Source organism: Mobula birostris, chromosome 12 (assembly GCF_030028105.1).
Source record: "Mobula birostris isolate sMobBir1 chromosome 12, sMobBir1.hap1, whole genome shotgun sequence".
Taxonomy (NCBI): Eukaryota; Metazoa; Chordata; class Chondrichthyes; order Myliobatiformes; family Myliobatidae; genus Mobula; species Mobula birostris.
In genome coordinates, this window is record NC_092381.1 from 45,315,589 (window position 1) to 45,336,078 (window position 20,490).

Sequence of the window (20,490 nt, forward strand, 5' to 3'; positions counted from 1 at the left end):
CTACTCAATGGAAATATAAACCTTGCACTGCATTGTCAAGGCCCATATGAAATATATGTATTTCAATGCCTAGGTTTATTTAAATTTCTCTGATCTCCATAGTTTCTCCCCAGCATTGTCATTACTGTTATTCATTCCCCCTGTAGAGTGCACTAGGCTGCTGGGCAACAATTTAAATTGTGCTGAATTCATTGGAGTGATCAGGAGGGGAAGAAAATATCATCTGATCGTATTCAATGCGTTTTGTTCTCATACTCCTCATCACACATTGGAATAAAGTATTTGTGCTCATCACAATAGCTCTTGTGCAGGTCCACCATTGTGAGAGCCATTTCACAGGGGCAGGTTTAAGGTCCTTAGAGTCAGAGGAAAACTGGATGAATTTGTTCAAAAGAAGCTTATATGTGCTAAGCTCAGAACAAAGTTTGTGAAAGACTTACAGTGAGCCATGCACCTGCCTCTTGGCTGCTGCTGGTATCTAGTCTGCTGCAGTCAGGGGAGGAAAGGAAAGCAGAAATAAATATATTAGAACGTGCAACACAAACAATTAACAAATGATCTTGCAGACTGATTCCAGCAATTATTATTTTGAGGTGAACTTTTATGATGTTCTTCCAAGCTCAAAAAAGAACACTGGCTAGATTATTGTTGAAAAAAATCAAAAAGGAAATCAAGGATGTGGTCTTTTTCCATCATACATCACCGTCAAATCATCCACTGATGGCTAATGTCAGTTTTCTGTAATTGACAAAGTGACTGATCTTCCAGTTTGGATATCAATTCAGTCTAAGTTTATTGCAGATAGCACTGTTACGTACCCCGTAACTGGGTTGCCAAACCAGCAGAAATGGACCACTAGTTGGAGTCTGGTTTACTAGAAACTAATAAAGTTTTATTAAAGAAATAAGTAACACAGTACTCTAATCATAAGGATATAAATGCAACAGGTTAGCAATGATAAAACGCACATGTACACAGAACTATGGTAATAGGAATCAACCAAGCTCTATCGCAGTCTAGGGGTAAAATGATCAGTCTCAAGTGACGCAGAGTTCAGTTCAGCTTAGTACAGTTCGCAGTAATCGCTGTTGTGCCGTTGCAGAGAGAGAAAGAGAGATGCAAATTTGATTCAAGCAGACCTTTGATGTTCTTTGCAGTTGGTTTTGGGTGGACCCTTTTATGTCTTCTATCCCGCTGTGGTCACCAACTGTGACCCCTCCATTCCAGATACAACCGTTCTTCCGCAGTAAACCCGGCACCCAGGCAAGGGCAGACACACACACCAGGTTCCCACCGATTGTACCTTTTCACCCTGTGAGTCTATGGTCGGTTCCCGCAAACCGGACCTCCAAACTTCCACCAATTTGTGGGGGCACACCGCTCTTCCAGGGTTTCGTTATCTCGTGATCTCGTGGTGTGTGTCGTGCCTTAGCGAACCTGTTTTTTTATCCCCCTGCTGGGGTATCGCCTGTCCATCAAACTTCAAACAGTTCAGGTTCAAAGCAACCGGTCTGTCAATATTCTGAATTGTGTCTCTTTTCATTAATCACTAATTTCCTCTCTCACTAACATTTTGAACGTTTCTCCATTTGTCTCCCTTATCTCTCCCTCATTAGCATCAATCTTCTGATAACTTGGTTTTTCGTCACAGCACTTACAGTGGTCTCCTTCCCAAGCACTGATCATGCCTAAGTCTGCTTAACAGAGTACATTGCTCTGACAATGATGGCAATGATCGTAATTAGCCCCAACTCCTAAAAGGTTAAAATTTTCAGAGACCCATACCATCTGCTGGGCCTCACAAACTAGTTTGACGAGTTCCAATAGATCATGTTCATTGAAAGCTGATTTGACTCTTCCCTGTAGAGATCACAGTACAAGAGTGAGCATTTCTGAGAGCCATACCTATTTATTAGGAAGAATTTGAATCAAACTTCATATCACCAAATACACCTGTAAAAACAAAAGACCTCATTTTAAATGTCTTCAGTTTAAATAATCTGACTGAGTCAATCTTCTGATGGACTGATAACAGGCCTGGCTCTCTGGACACAGCTTTAATATGCAGGGAACGCTGGAAAACAATATTCTGAAACCCAGTTGAGGCCAGGCTTCGGAATAAAAACAAGAAATGCTGGAAGCACTCAGCTGTTAAGGCACTCAGAAGGCAGCTTTAGTATTTCAGATCAAAAGTCTTCTGTTTTACTCTTCAAAGGTACTGTCTGACTCTCTGAGGGTTTCCAATATTTTCTATTTTCCTTTAATTCGGATTGTTGGCATGTGCTGTATTTTGCATTTTGTCTGCTGTATGAGCACAAATGCTCCTTTTCTATGTGTGCAGACCTGAAAGGTTCTGAATAATACAGAAATGGAGTTAATATTTTTCTCACAGCAATTGCAAAATACAAATTAGGACACCAGATGTCCTGGAAGTAATCCTTTGTGTTTAGTGCTGTAATTTTGATTTAAAACTTGAAACTGACATTTATCATGTAATTATATCCAAAATAAAAACATTGCAGAGGTTAGGGCAATAATTAGCCCCCCTTTTCAGTATGAATATTATATATGAATTTTATTACATAGAAACATAGAAACATAGAAAATAGGTGCAGGAGTAGGCCATTCGGCCCTTCGAGCCTGCACCACCATTTATTATGATCATGGCTGATCATCCAACTCAGAACCCTGCACCAGCCTTCCTTCCATACCCCCTGATCCCCATAGCCACAAGGGCCATATCTAACTCCCTCTTAAATATAGCCAATGAACTGGCCTCAACTGTTTCCTGTGGCAGAGAATTCCACAGATTCACCACTCGCTGTGTGAAGAAGTTTTTCCTAATCTCGGTCCTAAAAGGCTTCCCCTTTATCCTCAAACTGTGACCCCTCGTTCTGGACTTCCTCAACATCGGGAACAATCTTCCTGCATCTAGCCTGTCCAATCCCTTTAGAATTTTATACGTTTCAATCAGATCCCCCCTCAATCTTCTAAATTCCAACGAGTACAAGCCCGGTTCATCCAGTCTTTCTTCATATGAAAGTCCTGCCATCCCAGGAATCAATCTGGTGCACCTTCTTTGTACTCCCTCTATGGCAAGGATGTTTTTCCTCAGATTAGGGGACCAAAGACCAAAACTGCACACAATACTCCAGGTGTGGTCTCACCAAGGCCTTGTACAACTGCAGTAGTACCTCCCTGCTCCTGTACTCGAATCCTCTCGCTATAAATGCCAGCATACCATTCGCCTTTTTCACTGCCTGCTGTACCTGCATGCCCACATTCAATGACTGGTGTATAATGACACCCAGGTCTCGTTGCACCTCCCCTTCTCCTAATTGGCCACCATTCAGATAATAATCTGTTTTCCTATTTTTGCCACCAAAGTGGATAACTTCACATTTATCCACATTAAATTGCATCTGCCATGAATTTGCCCACTCACCCAACCTATCCAAGTCACCCTGCATCCTCTTAGCATCCTCCTCACAGCTAACACTGCCGCCCAGCTTCATGTCATCCGCAAATTTGGAGATGCTGCATTTAATTCCCTCATCCAAGTCATTAATATATATTGTAAACAACTGGGGTCCCAGCACTGAGTCTTGCGGTACCCCACTAGTCACTGCCTGCCATTCTGAAAAGGTCCCGTTTATTCCCACTTTTTGCTTCCTGTCTGCTAACCAATTCTCTATCCACATCAATACCTTACCCCCAATACCGTGTGCTTTAAGTTTGCACACTAATCTCCTGTGTGGGACCTTGTCAAAAGCCTTTTGAAAATCCAAATATACCACATCCACTGGTTCTCCCCTATCCATTCTACTAGTTACATCCTCAAAAAATTCTCTGAGATTCGTCAGACATGATTTTCCTTTCACAAATCCATGCTGACTTCGTCCGATGATTTCACCACTTTCCAAATGTGCTGTTATCACATCTTTGATAACTGACTCCAGCAGTTTCCCCACCACCGACGTTAGGCTAACCAGTCTATAATTCACCGGAATAACATACCTGGAATAACATTCAGCAGTACCTTGTTATGTTTAATAGCTGGTTACCATAAACTTCAGTCTTACTGTTGACCTGTTGATTTCTATAACAATGCAGAAGTATGAAAATGGTCAGTCCCTATTGGTACTGGTATTGGTTTATTACTGTCACATGTACCAGGATACAATGAAAAGTTTGCCTTGCATACTGTCTAATATACAGATCAGTTCACAACACAGTGCCTTGAGCTAGAATAAGATCATCAATAGCAATGCAGAATAAAATGTAAAAGGTACCAAAAATGTGCAGTGCAGGTAATTCATGAAGTGCAAAATCATAACAAAGAGGTAGATTGTGAGTCCAAGAAGCCATCTTATTGCACAAGAGGTCCATTCAAGTCGAGTTTATGTCATTTAACTATATGCATGTATTAGCTTATATAACCATATCATGTATATAGAAATGAGGCAATGTTTCTTTGAACCAGGGTGTAAAGCACAGTGGTACACATAACGCACATAACACACAATAACTTATGAAGGTAAGGATAAAATCTACAGATGAATCACACATAAATACCAAACTAAAGTGCAATAATACTAAATATTATAAGGAATGGAACAGATTAACCAGTGACACTGAATATGATGGAGCAGGGAGTTCAGAATCCCAATGGCCTGGGGGAAGAAACTGTTTCTCATCTTGACCGTTCTTGTTTCTATGCATCATAGTCTCCTGCCTGATGGTAGAAAGTCAAAGAGGGTGCTGGATGAATGGGTGGGATTCTTAATAATACTAAGGGCCCTACACACATAGTAGTCCTGATAAATGTGCCCGACAGATGGGAAGGAGACCCCTATGATCCCCTCAGTTGTTCTCACAGTCCTTTGTGGGAACTTCTGGACCGATGCTCGACCCCTCGCATACCAGATGGCCATGTAACTTCTTAGAATATTCTCAACGGTGCCCCTGTAAAACACAGTTAAGAAGCAGAGGGGGAGGGGGGAGCCTTGTTTGCCTCAAACTTCTTAGGAAGTGGAGGCGTTTCTGTGCCCTCTTAGACAATAGACAATAGACAATAGGTGCAGGAGTAGGCTATTCGGCCCTTTGAGCCAGCACTGCTATTCACTGTGATCATGGCTGATCATCCACAATCAGTGTCCAGTTCCTGCCTTATCCCCTTGTTCAGGTTGGGTGCCAGGTGAGGTCATCGTGATGTGAACTCCCAGGAACTTGGTGCACTTAACTCTCTCTACAGAGGAGCCGTGTACTCACAGGGGGGATGGTCTGTCTGCACCTTCCTGAAGTCCACAATGATCTCCTTCATCTTCTCCACATTCAAGCTCAGGTTCTTCTCACACCAATCCCCCAGCCACTCCACTTGCTCTCTCTGCTACATCGCGTCATCATTCTTGATAAGGCCAACCGCTGCTGTGTTATCCACAAATTTGATGACACGCTTTGAGCTGGATCCTGCAACACAGTTATGCATCAGCGATGTGAACAGCAGCGGGCTGAGCACACAGCCCTGGGGAGCACCAGTGCTCAGCATAATGGGACGAGAGATGTTGCTGCCCACACGGACTGACTGTGGCCCTATTGTTAAGAAGTCCAGTATCCAATTGCAGAGGGAGGTGTTGAGACCCAGCGAGGACAGGTTTCCCTCCAGTTTCGGGGGTGTGATGGTGATATGTTTCCTATGGGGCATTGATAAAAATTGGTCAGATTCAACAGGGACGCGCTAAATTTCCTTAACAGTCTGAGGGAGTGGAGGCATTGGGGAGCTTTCCTGGCCATGGCTCAACCTAGTTGGAGCAGAACAGGTTATTGATGATGTTCACACCTAGGAACTTGAAGGTCTCAACCATCACAACCTCAACACCATTGATGTAGACAGGAGCATGTACACCACCGCACCCTTTCTGAAATTAATGACCAGCTCTTTCACTTTGTTGACCTTGAGGGAAAAGTACTGTATTGACAAATCGGATATTCCAAAAAATGTCAGAATTGATCATGGACAAATGATATGCACTATATTAATTTCTGATTAGAATATGTTAATTTAATTGTGGTTGGGCATGTTTCGGTGAAACTTCTATTTTGTATTGTCGCTTGATTTTCTCTGTAAAATGACAACTTAGTGTTTTGGATGTCAACCTTTCCATCAATAGCCATGACGACAGATGCTGATACACATTCTGTGCTTTCTGTTTTTAGTTTATAACGATTGTAAGACGTGCTATTTATTGATGGGAGCTCTGCTCAGATTCTGATCCTCGCACTTCAATGCCATTGTTGCCTTAATAATGCACAACAAACCATCGCTAGTCAGCATTCATCCATCCCAAGGCAGCTCAGATTCCATTTATATTTTTCTTACCAAAGCCCTCCACTTAATCATATTTTAAATTAGAATTCAATAAGCTAGGCTTTGAAACTTGAGTTATTACAAAGATTTTTCCATTCCTACAGGAAAATGATGAAAATGGAATGGAATTAGAATATTAGTTCATTCCTATCTCATTTACCTCCATGGGGACAAGTGCCAATTTGTTCTTCATTAAAAATATGATTTAAAAATACCAAACCGACAAATGGAATGCATAGAATGGCATTTAATAAATATGCCGTATGCAATATGTTAAGATATTTCTTTAAGAATTACAGGAAGTAAATGTTTCACTTCACTCCTTTGGCTTCGCCGAATGTTTGGAAAGGATCCAGATAAGATATTAGGAGTCCATCGGCCAGCTCTAAGATTCTAGGACAGAAGTAAACCTGAGCACCCTGTGAGATTCCACTTATGATAAAGTTTAACAGAAAATAACTGTACTCGTAAAATGTGTCTTTACAATTAATGTGAGGAGTACATTATCCACACTGATAATTACCCACAGCTCTTTGGCTTCCATTATCAGACATCTTCTGTTTCATGTTAAAATTAATAGATAACTGTGTTTCCATTTGCGTACAACATGCAGATTTATTTCTTATTCACCATCATTGAGGTGTCAGGTTTATATAAAGTTAAAAACATAAATAAACCAGACACCCATTTCATGACCGACTTCAGCTGATGGTTGCAATATTGAACTGTTGACCCGAGGATTTCAGAAAGGAGAAAGAATGTGCCTGAATAGCTGAAGCTGAAGTTTGAGAGCACTACTGCACATTTGAGTTCTGTTTCTGTATTTCAAGAGCTTACAGTTGTTCCATAAAAGCTATAATTGACATTTTTTTCAGTATAACTTTAAAGTAAAATTTGGTTAAAAAGCTACAGTGGTGAGCAATGGCTGGTAAGGGAAATAAACAGAAGAACGATATTGATATTATAGTTGTGCTACAGCTAGGTCCCAAAGAGTTGTGTCACGGGCTGTTTCCTCTTTCTGCTTGGAGGAAGCTGCCCTCATCTACATTTACTGTTTCACTCTCCCTGAATGATTGGTGTCTCAGTAATTCAGCCAATGAAGAACTTAATGCTATATACACAATTAGTGGATATTAGTGTATATTAATGTTGTGTAATAAATGTAATGTATCACTACTTACACTCTAATTATCAGAGAAGTATTTTTTGTTTAAATGTGGAAATTTCCTTGATGTTCTTCCAATCAGTTGGTGTTGATTAAAATCTGTGGAAATCTAGATGTGTTATGATTAGATTCTAACAAATGTGAATGAAAGCTCCAGCAATCAATTGGAGCAGGCCCAAGGAAAATTCTGATCATGTTCTCTAAACGAGAAGTTACACAGAGACATAGAACACTACAGCACAGGCACAGGCCCTTTGGCCCATCTAGACTATGTCAAACTGTTACTCTGCCCAGTCTTATCAATCCATATCTGGACCGTAGTCCTCCATTCCCCTCCCACCCACGTACTTATCCAAACTTCTATTAAATGTTGTCAGTGAACCCGCATCCACTACTTCCGCTGTCAGCTTGTTTCGCTCCCTCATCATCCTCTGAGTAAAGAAGTTTCGCCTCAGGTTTCCCCTGAATATTTCACCTTTCACCCTTAAACCTGATCTCTAGCTCTAGTCTCACCCAACCTCGGGGGAAAAAGCTTGCTTGAATTTACCCTATCTACGCCTCTCATAATTTTGTACACCTCTATCAAATCTCCTCTCATTCTCCTACTCTCCAGGGAATGAAGTCTTGGCCTATTCAGCATTTCCCTATAACTCAGGTCCTCAAGTCCTGGCAGCATCCTCGTAAATTTTCTCTGTACTCTTTCAATCTTCTCGGGAAGAAGGTACAGGAGCCTCAGGATTCACGCCACCAGCTTCAGGAACAGTTATTACCCCTCAACCATCAGGCTCTTGAACCGAAGGAGATAATTTCCCACAACCTATGGACCCACTTTCAAGGACTCTTCATCTTATTTTCTCAATATTTATTATTATTATTTCTTCTTTTTGTATTTGCATATTTGTTGTTATCTAGACACTGGTTGAATTCCCAAGTTAGTGCAGTCTTTCATTGATTCTATTATGATTATTATCCTATTACGGATTTATTGAGTATGCCGGCAAGAAAATAGTCATAGTCATAGTCATAGTCATACTTTATTGATCCCGGGGGGGAAATTGGTTTTCGTTACAGTTGCACCATAAATAATAAATAGTAATAGAAATAGTAATAGTAATATTACTATTAGTAAATAGTAATAGTCATAGAAATAATAAATAGTAATAGAAAATAGTAATAAATAGTTAAATAGTAATATATAAATTATGCCAGTAAATTATGAAATAGGTCCAGGACCAGTCTATCGGCTCAGGGTGTCTGACCCTCCAAGGGAGGAGTTGTAAAGTTTGATGGCCACAGGCAGGAATGACTTCCTATGACGCTCTGACTTTCTGTCAAAGTGAAGCTCAGGTTGACATTTATGTACTTTGAATATAAATTTACTTTGAACTTTTGAACTTTGCATAGTCACACAGTCATGGGTGTTGGGATAGTAGAGCAGTGGGCTAAGCACGGATCCCTGAGGTGCACCAGTGTTGATCGTCAGTGAGGAGGAGAAGTTATTTCCAATCCACACTCACTGTGATCTACCGGTGAGGAAATCAAGGATCCAGTTGTAGAGGGAGGTACAGAGGTCCCGGTTTTGGAGCCTGTTGATTATTACTGAGGGCATGATGGTGTAGCCAAATAATATTTGTTTACAGACAACTAAGGCATGGATGAGGATTTCAGCAGATGGTGAGCTGAGACAGCGGTGCTATAGAGATGTTGCAGAATTGAGCTTAAGCAGTTTTACTGAAGATCTCAGAGGCAAAGTCCTCCCTACCATTGAGCACATCCACAAGGAGCACTCCCAGGAAAGCACATCAATCATCAGATATCCCCACCATCCAGGCCATGAGGTACAGGAGCCTTCAGGCTCCTGAACCAGACAAGATAACTTCACTCACTTCAACATGAACTGATTCCCCAACTTATGGTCTCACTTTCAAGAACCTTACAACACATGCTCTCAAAATTTATTGCTTGTTTACTTATTATTATTTTGCAATTTTTTCTATTTTCTATGTGCACAGTTTGTTGACTTTTGCACATTGGTTGTTTGTCCATCTTGCTGTGGGTGGTTTTTCATTGATTCTATTGTGTTTCTTTGTGAATGTCCACAAGAAAATAAATCTCAGTGTGTATATGGTAACATGTTTGTCCTTTGATGATAAATTTATTTGAACTTGAACTTTGAACTTCAGTGTGAATCAAATACAGCTCCAAGAAACTAATTGGCTTCAGTTCTATTACATCCCATGGTTAGCGGTGGAACTGGTTGCCAGAGAATGGAATTTGTGACAGGAACTCACTACAGAGACTTAATTACAGAGAAATTAATATTTAATTTAAGGACATTTTCTCTCATCATAAACAATCAATATAGAGACAATGGAGGGATTGAGAGGGAGGGGAAGAGAAGGAGACAGATTTTGGTGTCAGTGGTAAACGTTCGGAAACATGCTGCATGTTTGGATGATATTACTACAGGGCAGCATGCTGATGAGTGTTGAAATTGTGGGGTCCCTGGCAGAAATATTTAAAATGTCGCCGTCTACAGGTGAAGTGCCGGAGGATTGGAGAGTGGCTCATGTTGTTCCGTTGATTAAAAAAGGATCAAAAAGTAATCCGGGAAATTATAGGCCAGTGAGTTTAACGTCAGTAGTAGGTAAGTTATTGGAGGGAGTACTAAGAGACAGAATCTACAAGCATTTGGATAGACAGGGACTTATTAGGGAGAGTCAACATGGCTTTGTGCGCGGTAGGTCATGTTTGACCAATCTGTTGGAGTTTTTCGAGGAGGTTACCAGGAAAGAGGATGAAGGGAAGGCAGTGGATATTGTCTACATGGACTTCAGTAAGGCCTTTGACAAGGTCCCGCATGGGAGGTTAGTTAGGAAAATTCAGTCGCTAGGTATACATGGAGAGGTGGTAAATTGGATTAGACATTGGCTCAATGGAAGAAGCCAGAGAGTGGTGGTAGAGAATTGCTCCTCTGAGTGGAGGCCTGTGACTAGTGGTGTGCCACAGGGATCAGTGCTGGGTCCATTGTTATTTGTCATCTATATCAATGATCTGGATGATAATGTGGTAAATTGGATCAGCAAGTGTGCTGATGATACAAAGATTGGAGGTGTAGTAGACAGTGAGGAAGGTTTTCAGAGCCTGCAGAGGGACTTGGACCAGCTGGAAAAATGGGCTGAAAAATGGCAGATGGAGTTTAATACTGACAAGTGTGAGGTATTGCTCGTTGGAAGGACAAACCAACATAGAACATACAGGGTTAATGGTAAGGCACTGAGGAGTGCAGTGGAACAGAGGGATCTGGGAATACAGATACAAAATTCCCTAAAAGTGTCGTCACAGGTAGATAGGGTCGTAAAGAGAGCTTTTGGTACATTGGCCTTTATTAATCGAAGTATTGAGTATAAGAGCTGGAATGTTATGATGAGGTTGTATAAGGCATTGGTGAGGCCGAATCTGGAGTATTGTGTTCAGTTTTGGTCACCAAATTACAGGAAGGATATAAATAAGGTTGAAAGAGTGCAGAGAAGGTTTAAAAGGATGTTGCCGGGACTTGAGAAACTCAGTTACAGAGAAAGGTTGAATAGGTTAGGACTTTATTCCCTGGAGCGTAGAAGAATGAGGGGAGATTTGATAGAGGTATATAAAATTATGATGGGTATAGATAGAGTGAATGCAAGCAGGCTTTTTCCACTGAGGCAAGGGGAGAAAGAAACCAGAGGACATTGGTTAAGGGTGAGGGGGGAAAAGTTTAAAGGGAACATTAGGGGTGGCTTCTTCACACAGAGAGTGGTGGGAGTATGGAATGAGCTGCCATACAAGGTGGTAAATGTGGGTTCTTTTTTAACATTTAAGAATAAATTGGACAGATACATGGATGGGAGGTGTATGGAGGGATATGGTCCGTGTGCAGGTCAGTGGGACTAGGCAGAAAATGGTTCGGCACAGCCAAGAAGGGCCAAAGGGCCTGTTTCTGTGCTGTAGTTTCTATGGTTCTATGGAGAAATAAGTTTGATAGGATCAATATAATAATGAGAGACATCAGCCTGTAGAAACTGTCAGTGAAATGCACACTCCCATCTCCGGTAGCTACGTCTGCTTCTTTGGACTAGCTTTATCAGATAACTTTGGGATAGAGAAACCATCGCAAACAGCACTGCCTCTGTACTTATGAAACACAGACTCTGTATGAAACACCTGTACTTATGAAACACTGTACTTATGAAACTCTGTACTTATGAAACACCTTTCTCTGTATGAAACCACCCATCCTAAAGTTTCTTGGGCATATGAAGAATTCCCAGAGAAATATGCCCTAAAGAGTGAGTTAAGTGCATTGCCAATATCCTTCCTTGTCATTCCACTGTTAGGGAGTGGAAAGATTCCCACTCTTGACTGTTATTCAGTAAACCACAGAGGTTCAAATCAGCACGGTCATGGCCCCATAGTAAACTTACACACTGGCATGTACGTTCCTGGAGTAAACTGAGTGACAGATTGCCATGGATACACTTCAGACTGCTTCAGCAACTTTAGAGAACACACAAGAGCTCAAGAAAAAAGGGACAGGTATAAGCATAGAGGTCACTCTAGCCTGCCCAACTATTCAATATGATCCGGCTGATCTGTGCTGGGTTCTTCTGTACCAGTTCCTTGAAACCGTCATTTCAGAGGGTTATGAGAAAATATTTATTTATCTCCAGCTTAATTATAATTAATGATCTGGCCTCCATCATCTCCTGGGGAAGAGAATTCCGGAGATCCACTACCCAATGAGTAAAGAATTTATTTGGACATCAGTCTTACTTTGTAACTGTCCCCCACCCCCAGATCCAGATTCACCCAGTTGTGAAAACTTCACATCTACTCTGTGAAGCCCACTTAGAATCTTACAATCTTACATGCTTGAATAAGATCACCTCTGATTCTCCAGAGAAGACAGGAACAAACACTCTAGCTTCTCTTGATAGACTTCCCAGGTATTAAACTGAGGAATCTTTTCATGTCTATTCTTGGGTAAGGGGACCCAAAACTATGCACTGCATTCCTGGCGTAGCACCCCACCCCTCCTCCACCATCAGACTAACACCCTGGGCTGTAATAAACACACCTTGTTCTTAAATTCCAAATCCCATTGCAAGAAAGCCCAAAACACCATCTGCCTTCTTAACTACTGGTTGTACCTGCCTGCCAAGTTATTGTGACACCCAGATCACTCTGAATTTCACTCATTTTCGGTCTCACTCTATTCCTACTACTGATTCCTTTTACTGAAGTTTAGGAGCTCACTTCCAATTCCATTTTCCACGTTTTCATTCAGCCTGTCTTTATTCCATTGCGGCATCACAGTTCCCCTGTCATGTCGTGCCCTTGTGCATATTTTGGTTTAAACAACAAGCTTGAAAACCTTGCATTTCCTTCTGCAACAAGATAGAAGTAGCAAACAATTGAGGAGCAAGAATTGATCCCTGGGGTATACCACCAGACACTTCTTTCCAGCCTGAAAAGTTAAACTGTTACTAGAAAACAAGACAGAGAAAACTCCAGAACATTGCATCAACACCCTGAAGAAGAGATTGTTATACTATTTAAATCACTGTTTCAAAAATGGCCATTAAAATCCCCTACATAATGAAGCATGTGAATTGACTTCGTGCTGTTCCTATATTTTAAATATTTAAACAGAATGCAAAAGTAAAACCAAACAACTATTTAAATATTGCACAATATAAAGTCTACAAGTAAGAGTTTGATATTAAAACTGAGAAATAAATAGGTAAAATCAATGGAATTAAAATGCAAATACTGAAGTGCCCTAATGTTTTGGTTGTATTCCAACAGAATTTAACATTGTGAAATAGACAAGTGAAAAAATCCATAGATGTTTCATCTTCAGAGAGAACTGCAACTGGGAGATGTTCAAGGACAGCTATGTATGTGCCAAATATTTGAATCTGTTGATTGTCATTTAGTCAGTCCATCTAGCAGCCTTGTTCCTTTTTAAAAATTCAGTTTCGTGCAGAGCCTTCTATTTGAAGCTGTTGTTGAGATAAGTACAAACTTATCAATCATTGAATCTCCAGATTTCATCTGCATGAAAACTTTAGCTTTCAATTTGTTGTCACACTTATCAGGAAAGGATGTTTTACTGACATATGTTACCATATCTTGCAGTTGGAACAAAATTTTTGGCTACAGAAATTAACATCTAATGTTTTTTAAAAAATCCAAAACTAAAACTGAAACAAGTTAGAAATGGACATTTTATTTCTTAAACACTTAGCCAAGCAAAACAATTCATCTTAAAGAGTGAAAAAAAGAGGGATAGCTTCTGGTAAAGGCTGATGAGAATACTTTTCCCAGCCATGTGAAGAGAGAAAAAACATAAAACACCTTCAGCTCAGTGGGTTGCTTTACAACAGCTTTAAAAACAAAAATGTAAAAAATAAAGGCAAAAGACACTAAAGAGTTTTTGGAACAAGTTACCAAAATTTTCATGAAATAGTTGCATATTGAAAAGTAAAAGTAGAGAGCAGGAAAGAAGAAAGTTTCACAGAAGGAGGTCGGGCATTTTAAGTAGTATTGATAACATCTAAACAATTAAGATACACACATCAAAGTTGCTGGTGAACGCAGCAGGCCAGGCAGCATCTGTAGGAAGAGGTGCAGTCGACGTTTCAGGCCGAGACCCTTCGTCAGGACTAACTGAAGGAAGAGTGAGTAAGGGATTTGAAAGTTAGAGGGGGAGGGGGAGATCCAAAATGATAGGAGAAGACAGGAGGGGGAGGGATAGAGCCAAGAGCTGGACAGGTGATAGGCAAAAGGGGATACGAGAGGATCATGGGACAGAAGGTCCGGGAAGAAAGACAAGGGGGGGGGACCCAGAGGATGGGCAAGAGGTATATTCAGGGGGACAGAGGGAGAAAAAGGAGAGTGAGAGAAAGAATGTGTGCATAAAAATAAGTAACAGATGGGGTATGAGGGGGAGGTGGGGCCTTAGCGGAAGTTAGAGAAGTCGATGTTCATGCCATCAGGTTGGAGGCTACCCAGACGGAATATAAGGTGTTGTTCCTCCAACCTGAGTGTGGTTTCATCTTTACAGTAGAGGAGGCCGTGGATAGACATGTCAGAATGGGAATGGGATGTGGAATTAAAATGCGTGGCCACTGGGAGATCCTGCTTTCTCTGGCGGACAAAGCGTAGATGTTCAGCAAAGCGGTCTCCCAGTCTGCGTCGGGTCTCGCCAATATATAAAAGGTCACATCGGGAGCACTGGACGCAGTATATCACCCCAGTCGACTCACAGGTGAAGTGTTGCCTCACCTGGAAGGACTGTTTGGGGCCCTGAACGGTGGTAAGGGAGGAAGTGTAAGGGCATGTGTAGCACTTGTTCCGCTTACACAGGTAAGTGCCAGGAGGGAGATCTAATAACTAAGGGTACTAAATCTCTTGTAATAGTGTCCACTGACCAAGTTATCAGCATAAATGCAAATGATGTGTCATGGTAACAGTGAGGAATGTAACTGTGTGGACATGTCTGTCTATGTTATTGCAAAATATTGGAAGCATATTGTTGACATGGGTGGAGAATATTTTTATAAATCATTCATTAAATACCAGGAAGAATAGTTAATAATGAGAAGAGCACCATGTGGATAATATAATGCAGAACAGAAGAGCAAATGTGGATTCAAAGAAGAAATCTGCCTGTATGTACCGAAGTGCAACCTGGTGGTAGTCAGGTCAAGGTGGTGATGAATCGGCATTGAAAATCTTGTGGAGTGGCACCACAACAACAGCCTCTCACTCAAAGTCATCAAAATCATAGAGCTGGTTCTTCCTGGAACGATAGAGCTACAAGAAGCTGGAGGTCCATGAGTCAGTCCTCATTAGGGGATTCGAGGTAGAGAAGATCAGTAGGTTTACGGTTTTTGGCGTCGACATAGCAGAAGATCTGTCCTGGGACCTGCCCATTAGTCTCATCAGAAAGAAGGCAGAACAGTGCCACTAGTTAGAGGTTTGTGCAGTTTTAGCTTTTCACCAAAAACGTTGACAGACTTCTGAAGATGCACACTGATTTCATTTTGGCCTGGTATGGAAGCACTAATGCCCGTGAATGGCAAAGATTACAGAAAGTGGTGGACACAGCTCAGTCCATCACAGATGAAACCCTCCCCACTACTGAGTACATTTACATGGAGTGCTGCCACAAGAAAGCAGCAAGCATCATCGAAGACCTCCACTATCCATCCTTCTTATCACTACTAATTTGGGGTAGGAGGTACAGAGACTTCGGTCCCACACTACCAGGTTCATGAGCAATTATTGCTCTAGAACCATTAGGCTCTTGAACTGGTATGGATAATTTAATTCACAACTATTCTAAGCAGATTCTACAGCCTACAGATTCTTTGCAGTTGATGTTTGCCAGTCTTTGTCTGTTTATGTGTAGTATTTTTTGTAAAATTCTGTCATATTTTTTTCCCTGTAAGTGCCTGCAAGAAAAGTCATCTCAGTGCAGTATATGCTAATGTGTAGGTACTTTGATAACATATTTAGTTTGAACTTTGAACTTAGAATCTATAGGGTTGATAAGCTTAAGGCAACAATAGTCACATGGAGGAGGGAATTCAGAAGTACTATGGAAATATAGCTAAAAAGTGATACTGAAATTGCAGCTTACCTTCCTGTTTACAGAGCTTTCCAATGAAATAGAAAGAGATTAAAAAGGGAAGGTGGGGTGGAACAAAATAACCTCTGCTATGAGATTGATCATTAAGTGAGGCTCGAAGCAGTGTACACTGTACTCCATTGCTCCAATAAGTGCAGCCCTAGCCTGCCCAACCTCTCCGATAGCTCAAGCTCTTGAATCCTGCCGAAGTTCCCTAAGTCGTCTTTGCAATCTTTCCAGCTTAATGACATCTTTCCTATTAAAGGCTGACCAAAACTGTACACGTTATTGCAGGTGGAGCATCGCCAACATAGAGAAACTGCAGTATAATGTCCTACCTCCTGTGCCCAATGTCCTGCCTGATGAAGGCCAGCAGGCCAGACACCTTCTTTATCACCCTGTCTATCTATGGTGCCCCTTTCAGAGGACCATGTACTTGAACTGCTAGGTCCCTCCGTTCTGCATTACTCTTCTGTTTGCATCCTGCCCAGGTCTGACTTCCCAAAATGCAACACCTTGCACACATCTGGATTGAATACCATGTCCGTTCTTCGACCCACTTAACTAGCTGATCAAGATCACCCGGCAGATTTTGATAAACTTTTCCACTCTCTGCTGCATCACCTATTTTTGTGCCATCTGCAGACTTAATAACCTTGAAATGTATCTTCCCATTCAAACTGTATGATTTTTAATCTAAAAAAGCAATACAGAAATATTATTCTTTACGTAATTGTTTGGCAATGTGTTGTAGGCATGTTGAGTCTTTTAAAGTTTCTCGAAAAAACATTTTAATTTCATGCCACATGTGGCTTCTCAAACTGAAGTCCTGTGCGCAATGGGATGTTGCAGTTTGCAGCTCTGCTAGTGGAGGCAGAGATCTGACATTCATTAATACTTGCTAACTTTCTGCATACCTTTTTGTCTTGGGAGTCTATCCATCCATGTACATGCAGTTAACATTTCAGGACTTCGTTGACACTTTCAACCCACATCATTAATGCTTCAGCTGGGAAGGAAATGCCATTGTGCGAGGAAACATGCTGAAGGAAGGTGCTTCGCAGAGTTTTCAATAAGAAACTTCATTGACAGGATATAGCAGACTGGAATTTTTTTTTGACGGAGATATGTTCAATGCCTCTGGTTGTTAAGCAACCATTTTTAATCAAACATTGAATTCTCTGATGTGAAAGGTAGAGTGGAATATTCCTAAAGTAATTTATGCAAAAAAATAAAACAGCTTTTACAATGGTAGAATTATAATGAGACTTAAATAGTCTGCAAAGAGGAACAATGGGATCTATATTTGTCATTTTGATTGGGATCTAAACAGCGTCATTAGGAGCACACTTACTGCTAGGAAAAGGTCAGGCACACTAATATGAATCTCGCACAGAAGTGCTCTGCTCTTTAGGACATAAACAGTGTGCAAGGTAAAAGCTTAAGCTAAAACAAACAATGATGTCCAAGAACCAGAGAAAAGAACACAAAGCATGAAGTTTTTTGTTGTTATTCTGATTTTACATGTTTTGTGTTCATATCTGTGTATATTATTCCTTCTTCAGTTCTCCTCTTTATGTCAACTACGCAACATTCAATATTCTCCAGCCAAGCAAGCAATTAATTCTGAGTTAGGCCTCTCTCAGCATGCTCTGCAATCAAATGCGTGAAGTTGGTGTTGGTAAATTCATCACCTGTATGAGATGCTGCTCGAGTAAACAATGAAAAGTTGTTTATTCAATTATTTAACTATTTATTTATTGAGGCACAATGTGGAGATGGCCCTTCCGGCCCTTTGAGCCACGCCACCCAGCAATCCCCCAATTTAATCCTGGCCTAGGCTGAGTACAGGGCTACGGTAGGAAACTTTGTCACATGGTGTGAGCAGAATTATCTGCAGCTTAATGTGAAAAAGACTAAGGAGCTGGTGGTAGACCTGAGGAGAGCTAAGGCACCGATGATCCCTGTTTCCATCCAGGGGGTCAGTGTGGACATGGTGAAGGATTACAAATACCTGGAGATACGAATTGACAATAAATTGGACTGGTCAAAGAACACTGTGGCTGTCTACAAGAAGAGTCAGAGCCATCTCTATTTCCCGAGGAGACTGAGGTCCTTTAACATCTGTCAGACGATGCTGAGGATGTTCTATGAGTCTGTGGTGGCCAGTGCGATCATGTTTGCTGTTGTGTGCTGGGGCAGCAGGCTGAGGGTAGCAGACACCAACAGAATCAACAAACTCATTCGCAAGGCCAGTGATGTTGTGGGGATGGAACTGAACTCTCTGACGGTGGCGTCTGAAAAGAGGATGCTGTCCAAGTTGCATGCTATCTTGGACAATGTCTCCCATCCACTACGTAATGTACTGGTTGGGCACAGGAGTACATTCAGCCAGAGACTCATTCCACCGAGATGCAACACAGAGCGTCATAGGAAGTCATTCCTGCCTGTGGCCATCAAACTTCACAACTCCTCCCTTGGAGGGTCAGACACCCTGAGCCAATAGGCTGGTCCTGGACCTATTTCCTGGCATAATTTACATATTACTATTTAATTATTTATGGTTTTATTAGTATTTAATTATTTATGGTGCAACTGTAACAAAAACCAATTTCCCTCGGGATCACTAAAGTATGACTATGACTATGACTAATCATGGGAAAATTTACAATGACCAATTAATATCTTTGGACTGTGGGAGGAAACCCATACTGTCACAGGGAGAACAATACAAACTCCTTACAGACAGGAGTGGGAATTGAACCTGGGTCGCCTGTACTGTAAAGCATTGTGCTAACCACTACACTACCATGCTGTCCCAAAGTTCAGGAACCGGGTTTGACTATGTAGCTCAAGTGGAGAATAATACTGCCAAATCTTCATAGGCCAAATGATTGGCTTCTGTGGTGATATTTATTACAATGTTTACTATGGATTGCAGTTAACAATTGAACACTCCCTGCTGAATTATTATAATCTTCAGAAACATTTTCCTGCGTTCTGAGAATGAGATGCCAGTTTACTGTCTCCGCACGGCACAGCTGAAACCAAATTCAGGAAACCTCAGCAGAAGGAAGGTTAATTAGCAATCGTTCACAACATGACTCCTGAACTAGAAACATTGAGAACATTGTTTCCTACCCCATTAAATTCAGACCAGCCACTCGAAGATGCTTTCAGTATATTCCTGTTTAATATATAAATGCAGCAGATACAAAATACTGGAGAAACTCAGCAGGGCAGGCAGCATCTGTGGAAAAGAGTTGATGGTTCGGACTGAGACCCTTTATCAGGGCTGAGATGCTGCGTTTAAGTATTCTTAGGTACTACTTTGAGCAAGCGTACTCGTTATAGGTCATTTTCTGCTGAACTTTATTTGTCTGCATTCCATTGCCATAATATCATATACAAATCATCATCTCAGAACTTTTTTCTAGGTCTAGAAGAAGCTTATGCCATGATTTGCCAGAATTCTTTCAGCCACAGGGAGTAAAAATACAGGCTTCATTTTGGATAGTGTTTTATTTACCTAGTGAATTCTATCCATTCTTTTCAAATTTGTATCCTTTCTCTTTGTGCCAAGCTATCTTATTTCATGCTGTGCCATATGTGTCATACCTCATATTCCAATTCATTTTTCAGTTTGTTCCGTAATCATACACAAGCAGCTAATGGTTTAACCATAAGCACAGTTCCACTAGTCCTGTGCAATAATTTGTCTGATCCATCATGTCAATGCATTGCCAGACATTTCAGCTTGCCAAAAGGAAGAGTGGGCACTTCTGAATAGGAGTGAGTCATGGTAACTATCCAACTACTGACTGATAGGCTGTCATTAAGCAGCTTGGATGTAAACAGGTACACGTGATGCCATGGTCAGTGACACAGATGGATTGTATTTTCACTATAGCTCTGTGAGCTTGCTCTTCATCCAGCAAGAAGAAGCTTTGTAACTTGATTAGGACTTTTAACCCCTCAACTGAAAGGGAAGCGAGACAATAGTGATTAGGACCAAATAGAGGGGATTTAAGACCAACACTGTTGTTTGCATTTGATAACTGAATAGGTGTCAAAACCATTTTCTGTTCTTTCATAAACAAGAGAAAACCTGCAGATGCTGGAAATCCGAGCAACACACACAAAATGCTGGAGGAACTCAGCAGGCCAGGCAGCACCTATGGAAAAAAGTACAGTCGACGTTTCAGGCCGAAAAGGCCCCATCGCCTCCTCTGGTTCTCCACCCCACCCCCCACCTTTCTTCTTTCTTCCAAGGCCTTCTGCCTC